At 37.9% G+C, this 9,474-nt stretch overlaps 1 long non-coding RNA gene across 2 annotated transcripts; it reads left to right on the top strand.

The window, feature by feature from the left end:
- Positions 1-3,438: 3,438 nt before the first annotated feature.
- Positions 3,439-6,310, top strand: LOC143926996 (uncharacterized). Of its 2 annotated transcripts, none has more exons than XR_013262191.1 (3): positions 3,439-3,473; positions 4,734-4,811; positions 6,063-6,309. It is a non-coding gene; the product is annotated as an uncharacterized LOC143926996 (long non-coding RNA). The 2 variants fall into 2 exon arrangements; XR_013262192.1 differs by lacking the exon at positions 3,439-3,473 and adding an exon at positions 3,866-3,913 and having other exon boundaries at positions 6,063-6,310.
- Positions 6,311-9,474: the final 3,164 nt, after the last annotated feature.

Below are 9,474 nucleotides of genomic sequence, written 5' to 3'. Positions count from 1 at the left end.
CAAATTGTAACTTTATAACCTCCAGGAATACTACTCACCAAGTATGCCTTTTGGTTCTGGAAACAAAATAGCAGTCCACATATACACACTCAGCGCAATTCATTCAGCGTGATACTTTTAAAGCGAAGCAGTTATACAATCATACACAAAGTTTACACAATACATTGATCATCAGTCACCAGTTCTGTCCCGAACAGAACTAAAACTCTAGAGTACTCTGTAAATTTTCCTAGGTCACCAAAACCTATTCTTCTAAGGTCACCGAGACCTTTACAAGTGTCCCCAAAACACTATATGACCCCTAAGGTCATGACCGGTCAACTTATCTATACTTATGAGAGGTTCTATAACCCAACAGCAATCTCTGTGGGATGGAAGCCAAGTCACACACCTGGACCCCGGCAAGTCAATTTCACTCAATAAGAATAGAATTCACTTACCGAGCCGTTAAAAGTAGCTTTCCAAGTCCGTTAAGGGTAAATAAACATCCATCCCGGGACAAGCCCCCAGTGCTGAAAGGGTTAATCCTGTGTCTAGGGTGGTCCCTTCAACCTCTCAGACCTTAGATCCAATGTATTGTATAAATTCAGAGCGCTCTGGAATCAATTCTCAAAGGACAAATAAAACCACACACACACCATGGCGTCCTTCGAGAACTAATTGTATTGAGTTATTACAAAGCGATTGATATAGTAAATTTCACGTTACACAGAATAAGACATGCGCAGTAGACATCAAGACGATTACAGCTGGTCAAGACAAAACGCTATTGTTCTTTGTTCTAAGCTAGCTAAAATAATATGAGAAAAAGATAAGAGACAGTACATGATTTCTTTTGTAGCTAAAGCAATGCTAGGAAAATGTGTGAAAGTTATAGATAAGTGTGTGAGAACAAATGAGTTAGGAGAATCTCATGTTGAGACAGTTATCTGAGAAATTAAAGGGGTGTTCAAACTGTACATATTGTAAAATGGAAGTTTGTGAATATTAAGATGGCTGACAGAAACAAGATGGATGCTTAACATAACCTTTCACAGTCTGCTAATCATTCACAACCTACTTGTTCCACAAAGGTCCTTATAAGGACTGGTAAGGTATAGGGTACTACAGTACATAGGGTTGAGTGCGGTACAGTCTGCTATTCCTTAAAGTGGTTTTCCAGCCAAAATGTGACTTTTTAAATAAAAATAACCTATCATACACTTATCATACACAAGCTTAAAGCATTCTAGTAAAGTTAGTCTGTAATCAAAGGCCCGTTTTGTTAGGTTATTACAGCATTTTGTAACTTTATAAACTTGCAGCAGACCGTGGCCATCTTAGGTGTGGGCATCTGAAGCCAGACTGTATTTCTTCCTGGATCTCAGCCTTGCAAATCTCGCACATGCTCAGTGCTGCACAAGCAGTGAAATAGGTTTCAGGTCAAGTTTCCATAGCAACGGCAGTGCCAGAGGAAGTTGCCGCCCCATAGCTATGCAAACCCCTCCTCGCATCCTCCCTCCAGGAACCAGGAAATATACTGCATTTATAACAACAGACACCAGCAGCAAAAGGTAAGAGGCTTATAAATATACTAATTGTAAACTAAATAATTTGCTTCTGTGCAGACATATCTACATAACAAGAGATATATAGCTTGTTATATATGTATCTTGATATGTGTGTATATATCTATATTTATATAGATATATATGTACCTTGTTATGTGTGTGTATGTATATATCTATATAGATATATCTATATCTCTTGTTATATATGCATCGAGAGAGAGAGAGAGAGAGTGTGTGTGTATATCTTGTTATATATATATATCTCGTTATGTGTGTGTGTCTATATATGTGTGTGTGTATATCTACACCCAGTGTCTACTTTTTTCTGTACAGCTTTTCATTAAAAAAATAAAAACAAATAATCTCAGCAACAAAATTCATTTATGCATCTTATTCTAGATGTACTGAAGATATACAAACTGAGCATATTAATTAATGGGGGTGGGGGGTGGTGTGTTATGGTGTTAGATGGGATGGTGGTAGTTTTACAAAAAACTGCAAATTTACAACTATTTGCACAAACAACTTTCTCTATGTTATATAGATATATAATCACATTAAAATTCATTAAATATTCATAGAGTATCATCTATGTGCATTGGTTCCCTTTGCTTAATTTTTTATTTTTTTGGGGGGGAATTGGGTGGTCCACCTTGCAAACTCACTCCACCCACACAACATCGTTTGATCGCCACTTTGCTCGCCCATTGACTGACTGTCAGTCCCGCACTTACCCCATCCATGTCACGGCTACAGTGGCTTACCCCTGCATCACCCCCGAGTCCTGGTGTTTGCTTCTCCTCATGGCCAATCAGGTCTTAGTTAGGACTCCCACCCAGTTGTGTCTCAGGACCCTTTGCCCATGATTGACCAGGAGGAAATCAGTGTCACAATAACGATTTTAAATTTGCTAATATCACACAAGTGGCTGGGCTTTGAGCACGGTGCTCTCTGCGCCATGGTCACCCTTTCTTGAAGCCTATTAGAGCCCATGGCTCTAATCAAATGCTTACAAAAATAAACAACCCCCTCATTGTAATCCATGCATCCATCAACCTGCATGTAGATATAGGGGCATGGATAGGGGGTGCGGTGCGTGTCACCATTATGGACCATTTGTTATGTGTGTGTTAAAATCCCTACTTCATATGTGAGTTTTTAATGGTACAGATTTCTGAAAGGCAACAGTTACGCAAATAACCACTATTTACAACCAAGGTATGCAGAATACCATCTCTTTATGCTCAACACATTGAACCTTCAAACAGATGGGCTACAGCAGCAGAAGGGCACACTGGGTGCCACTCCAGTCATCTAAGTACATGATGATATTGAGGCTACAATTGTAACAGGATCACCAAATTTTGTCAATAGAAGATTGAAAAAATGTTGACTGGTCTAATGAGTCTCATTTTATGTTGTAACAAGCAGATGCAGGGTCTTAAATTTGCATTAAAAAAAATGAAAGCATGAATAAATGCATCCTGCCTTGTATCACTGGTTCAGGCTGGTGGTGGTGTAATGGTGTGGGCAATATTTTTCTTGCCACACTTTGGGCCACTTAGTACCAATTGAGCATGGTTTAATCACCACGGCCTACCTGAGTATTGTTGCTGACCATGTCCATCCCTTTATGGCTACAGTGTTCTCATCTTCTGATGGCTTCTCCCAGTTCTACACTCAAAACGATGCTATGAAAGCTGTACATAATAAAGTGTCCAGTATGTATTTATATATCTATACAAACACGTTTTTGTTTTATTATATATGCGTTACTATACATATATACATTTTTTTAATAACTATACAAATTATAATTTTATTTAGTTCTCATTTAACCTAATTTGTAATTTTTTTGTGATCTAACAATATTTTTTTTTTTATTCTTAGCTATAACAGGTCTTACTGATCAAAAAAATAATGGTAAGTAACTTTTTAAATTTAAATAAAAAAATTACAATGTTTATAATGTAAAAGTTACATGTCTGTACTTCGTATTTTAGTCATGCATGAGCTTGTTTGGCTGGGCTTCTCTCGTTTTCAGCTGGTCTGAAGTCCGCTCTCTGCTGATAACACACAGATCAGTCCAGGCACCGTGTCATCCCGACTCAAAGACTGGATGCGCCAGGTGCTTGGACTGCGAGCCCTCTCAGCCTCTAAGAAAACCGCTCCCCGCCACAGCTTAGTGCTCCATTGAGCATGGAGGAACAGAGCGGAGAGCCGCTGACTGACAGGCAGCAGCTCTCTGCTTGGCTTTGTTATCACAGATCCCCCTCGGCGATGTTTGATCGTTCTATTCTCAGTGCAGACGCTGAGACGCTGGTGGACAGATGCAGCATCGGTCACATACTCCATCCACCTCGGTAAATATAATGTTAAAAAAAAAAAAAAAAACACACCACAATTCTCTTTTAATTTTTTTTATTCACTGTGTGCGAAAAAAATAAACGTAAAGTACGCAGCTACAAATACAGTAGCTGGTGACTTTTAATCTATGGACACTTACGTGTCCAGTGAGCACACAATGTCTTTTCTGATCAGCTGTTGGTAGCTGCCGCCACCATGACTAGTATCAGAAAATGGCATTGAATCCATTTGGATTCACAGTCATATCCCTAATGTGCAAATCGTTCTGCACTCCAAATGTAATGGGGGCAAAGAAGGAGGGGGTTCTAACGTTTGACGTACCAAAGCTCGGCTATGACAGATGGAAGTGTAAATATGTACCTGTCAAAAAACAGTTGTGGGAAGGCAGAGTGCAGCTATAACTCCAATTGGAGCCTTGCAACTTCACAGCTAGTTCCCCAATGTGCATGCTTGAAGCATGTTGCGCTTTGACAATGGAAATGTTTCAGGTAAAGGAGGAGGGGGGAGACAAATCTTTTGGATGGACCATTTCTCATGCCAACGTTGACTGTGACGTGTGGTCAAAGAAGCAAGACAGTTAAACCGTTGTTTGATATAAATAGCCCTCATTTTGTTGACGTAGGCATCTAAGGGATGGGGTAGGTGAGAATGCAGGAGGATAAGGGGGGGTTATTTTCTGAAGGCATTCCTGTAGGCATTAGAAGTGCAATCTCTAAAATGTGTGTGTGTGTGTGTTTGTCCATAAATAATTAAAAAATTGACAATGCTCTTGAAAAGTAGAAAATATCGTTTAATGTAAAAACTTTTTTAGTAAAGGATGATGCGATACTGCCTCAGATTGAAGTTGAAACCCCCTCTGTTAGCAGTTTTAGCAACTCTACGTGGGAGGAGAGAGTAAGCATTAATAGAAATAGCTTGATGTATCTGTATCATGAAATATATCATGTGTAATTATACAATGAAATAAAAAAATGAACCATGATGAATTACTATCAAACGTTATTTATTTAACCGGTTCCCGACCAGCACACGCCGATGTAAGTCGGCAGAATGGCACAGGCAGGCATATGGGCGTACAGGTACGTCAAATCTTTAATGCCTCCCTGCCATCACGCGCTAGCATGCTGGTCAAGACCCCCATGAATCTGGTCACGGGTACCGCGGACTCGATCGCCGCGGGCATACCCGCGATCGTCTCACGGGGCGGCTGAATGGAGAAATGCCGTTGTAAACAGCATTTCCCCGTTCTGCCTAGCAACAAGTGATGCTGATCTCTGCTCCATGTGATTGGAGCAGAGATCAGTGTTCACTAAATGAAAGGCTAGCCCCCCACAGTTAGTAACACACCCCTAGGTAAACACTTAACCCCTACACTGCCACCCACTGGTTAACCCCTTCACTGCCAGTGTCATTTACAAAGGAATCACTGCATTTATATAGCAGTGATTGCTGTATAAATGACAATGGTCCCAAAAATGTGCCAAAAATGTCCGATGTGTCCGCCATAATGTCGCAGTATCAATCAAAATCTCTGATCGCCGCCATTATTAGTAAAAAAAAATTAATAAAAACTACATAAAACTATACCCTATTTTGTAAAGGCTATAATTTTGCTCAAACCAATTGATAATCGCTTATTGCGATTTTTTTTTTACCAAAAAGATGTAGAAGAATTTGTATCGACCTAAATAGAGCGAAAAATGTTTTTTATATATTTTTTTGGGATATTTATTCTAACAGAAGGTCAAAAATAATGCGTTTTTTTTTCAAAATTGTCGCTCTATTTTTGCTTATAGCACAAACAATAAAAACCGCAGAGGTGATCAAATACCACCAAAAGAAAGCTCTATTTGTGGGAAAAAAAGGACACCAATTCTGTTTGGGAGCCACGTAGCATGACCGCGCAAATGTCAGTTAAAGCGACGCAGTGCCGAATCACAAAAAGTGGTCTGGTCTTTGACCAGCAAAATGGTCCGGGCTGAAGTGGTTAAATTATAAAAAAAAAAGTCATCTTTATTTAATACATTTTTGCCAAACAAGAATAAATATTACATGAAAATTTGTAATAAAATACATTTTCTTTATTAACCTATAATTATAACTATGTAAAGAACTTTTTTTTTTTTTTTTTGGTTTATGCTACAGAGACAAATGTTGCTTGAGGAACTATGGTCACAATATCCTGAGCCAGAAAACGATCCAGCGTTTCCATGTAATCCATTACAAAAGATTTCCACGCTGCAATCAACAGAAACTCTAGAGGAAGGTGAAACACAACGTCTTGGGAATACGGAATGGTGCAAGTGCAGAAAATGCATTCCAATGCCAACTCCCCTTGAATCTGAAATAAATTTAATTTGAAGTGAACAAATTGTTGATTCAAGTTTTGTCCGCGGAAACTAAGACTTTATTTTATTTTCAGATCTAAAAATGGGAAAAAAATTAAAATATTGAGTATCCACAAATCACAATATCTGAATATTAATTGTATTTAAATTAAATTTTATTATATTACATTTTTGGTTTTATTTTCATATGTAATTTTACTCACCACTCAATCATTTTCTCACATCTGGAAATCTTGTGCGTTGTAGCTCCACGGCAGTGGATTTTGGCGGTCTTTCTTCTGCAGAAATATTTTGTGGCATTAATTTGTTTTTGGATCTCCATGTCGAAAAAACCGTGCCTTCAGTGAGACTGATCATGTCACTTAAAATGGGTATGACATGATCGGAGGACATTTTTTCATAAACGGTTCTCACAATCCATTTTTTACGGCCACGTGGAAATTCAAGGTTCTTGCGTGGCATTTGCACAGTTTCTCCTGTTTCTAATTGTTTTTCAATTATTGCTGGTTTTCTTGTAACGTTGTGGTTGTGGCATAACACTGCTATTTTAGTCCGGGCCTCCATCGAATCATAGCGATAATGTATTCGTTTCGGTCTGTATTTTAGCATCATGCTGTGGAATGTCTCCAATGCACCAGTCTTGCAAAAGTATATAAGATGAGGTATGTCCTTAATTATTTGTGCATCCAGAACGATTCTAGATAGTGCGTCATAAGCTTGGCTGCCCTTTACCAACCATTCCACATGTTGGTCATCAATGCTTAGGTCATCATGTTTACACTTGTATTCTGTTTCTCCAATTTTCCAACTGTGCTCATTGATGACATGGTGCATTATTGACTCCCATCTGATTTTAAATTCATGTTCGTCCCCTTTGCAGTTTCGACTGCACCAATAAAAATGGGTTACAATTGAAGGAATCCATGGCGTCAGGGGCCGGTATGCCTTTTTTTTGGAAATTTGTAAAAGTTTTCTTTTTATATTTTTTACATAGTGCCATATGTCGAATTGGTGAATTATACGTTCATATTCAGGACTTTTCAACAGTTTTCAAATTCCTGTGTGGCGATCTGTGCCTATAATATGCACTTCCAAATTTGCTTCACGGATTCTGTCTAAGCATTTTTGGAAGCCAAATTTCTCCATGGCCACAGAGGAAGTGCTCTGAGTCACCTGCACAACTTCCATGTCTACAATTTTTTTAGATCTTTGCTCCATGAACGTGTATGTACAATATTTTGCAGAAAAGCCTGGGCTGTCACATTGTCCATCGCCCACCAGGAATAAGGGTTTGCCAGCTAACATGTTTCTGACCTCTTGCTGATCTTTTCTCCAGTGTAGGTCAATTGCTGGGAAAATAAAGCGTTGTTGTGACATGTGGAAAGAGGATTTTCCAAACATTGCAATTCCAGTGAAATCACATAATTCATTGAATTTAGTGAAACTAGATCCAGAGAGAACTATCGATCCTGCAATTAAAATGTTTCCAGCAGCAATATGTTTAATCTTCGGTTGGCTTTGCCACAGCTTACAGCAATGTTTTCCGCCGCATGTGGAAAACACCACTACCATGCTTCCAACCAATTGCTTTTCTAAATTTTTAATTCGGGAACAGCATTCTTTTTCCGGACACCTCATTTTAAATAATAATGCATCAAGGCAGCTTTCAAACACAATATACTTTTTTTCTTTTATAAATTGTAAAGGATGTTCCCATGTTGGTTCTTCAATTTGTTCTATATCATTGTCCTCCAAACTAGTTTCATATTTATCCGGAGTTTCACAGTCAGAGGGCTGATAACTTGAATCATCCTCATATCGGAGTTTACGTTTTCTTCCCGTTAGCACACTTTCACATGGAGAATCTATTGGTGCATTTGTAAGGTTTGGCAAAGGAGAAGGTCTTAAAAAAGATTCACTTTCCTCAGGAGACTGAATAGTTCTCCTGAAACTTGATCCTGATGGTCTACTGCGAGGAGTGGACTCATGTTGTGGTGTTAGATCTTCCTGGGAATATGAATGATCAAGTTGTATGCTACGTTCACTTGCAACTTTGAAATAACTATCTTCGGATTCCAATGATGGAAAATCAAAGATGTCTATTTGTGTACTTGCGTCACATTGTGTTTTGGTGGGAACCATGGAGTGATGGCAACCGCATCTACTCTCACCAGTCTTGAGTGTTGAGGATGTCGATGGTTCACCACTCAAGAGCTCTAATCTAGGCTTTTTGGAAAGTATTTTTTTCCATGCACTCTCCGACACTTGCATTTCAGTTGTTGGTGGAAAAATGGTTGGCACAGCATTAGGCACAAGTTTTTTTTTTAAGCCTTTAAGAATAAAGCTGTTTGGTTCGAAATGTTCAGCACATATTCGGAATCGGTCTGCTCTTTTGTCTTCCAGTATCAAAGGTATAAATTGTTCAACCATTGTGCTGTGCATTCCAGCATTTCTTAGCCACTGTTTGATTTGATCCTCATTTTTGGGAAATGAAAATAATGTAATATTTGTTGTGCTTCGATTACGACCAGTGCCATAACGACAGGTTTTGATGAGGCAGTTAGGCATATCTAAAAAGGGTTAAAACAGAAAAAAAAAAAAATGAAATAAGTCACATGTAAAACACATTACAAATAAACACATTATCCATATTTATTTACAACTTTATTAAAATGTATGACAAAAAAAAAAAAAAAAACGTAAAAACAATCTGATACGATTAGGTTAGTATTGTTATTGTCCCAATTTTAAATAGCTATAAAAGCACAAAAAAAAAAAAGTTAGAAAGTTATATCAAAGGTTTTAATAATAGAGATATCCACCAACTGTAAATAAACACCAATGCATGTCTTCAAAATGATTTCTTCTTGTTGATACTCAAATATTAAAAGAAAAAAAAAAAAACACACAATGTAAATTAAATAAACATTTTGACAATTATAATATAAGAGCACCTGGATCATAAATCAAAACTGTATTGTCTACAGCTATAAAGACTATATTGCTGTAGTGACTGGATTTTATATGTAACACTTACCTGACCGTCAATCGTGCGTTTTAATCTATATAAAAAAAAAATAACAAAATAGAATTTCTGTAAATGAAGTTGCAATCTTGAAAAAATAATTAGGGAAGAGAAAATATGCCTGCACAAAACACAAAGTGATCTTTAATGACCCCGGGAGTAAGTAAGAAGGTGAGTGGATTAA

The sequence above is a fragment of the Lithobates pipiens genome, unplaced genomic scaffold, assembly GCF_037356315.1.
Source record: "Lithobates pipiens isolate NorthernLeopardFrog02 unplaced genomic scaffold, aLitPip1_a1.2 Scaffold_23, whole genome shotgun sequence".
Classification (NCBI taxonomy): Eukaryota; Metazoa; Chordata; class Amphibia; order Anura; family Ranidae; genus Lithobates; species Lithobates pipiens.
The sequence above is the reverse complement of the archived record's forward strand: the minus strand, read 5'-3'. Positions and strand labels throughout refer to the sequence as shown.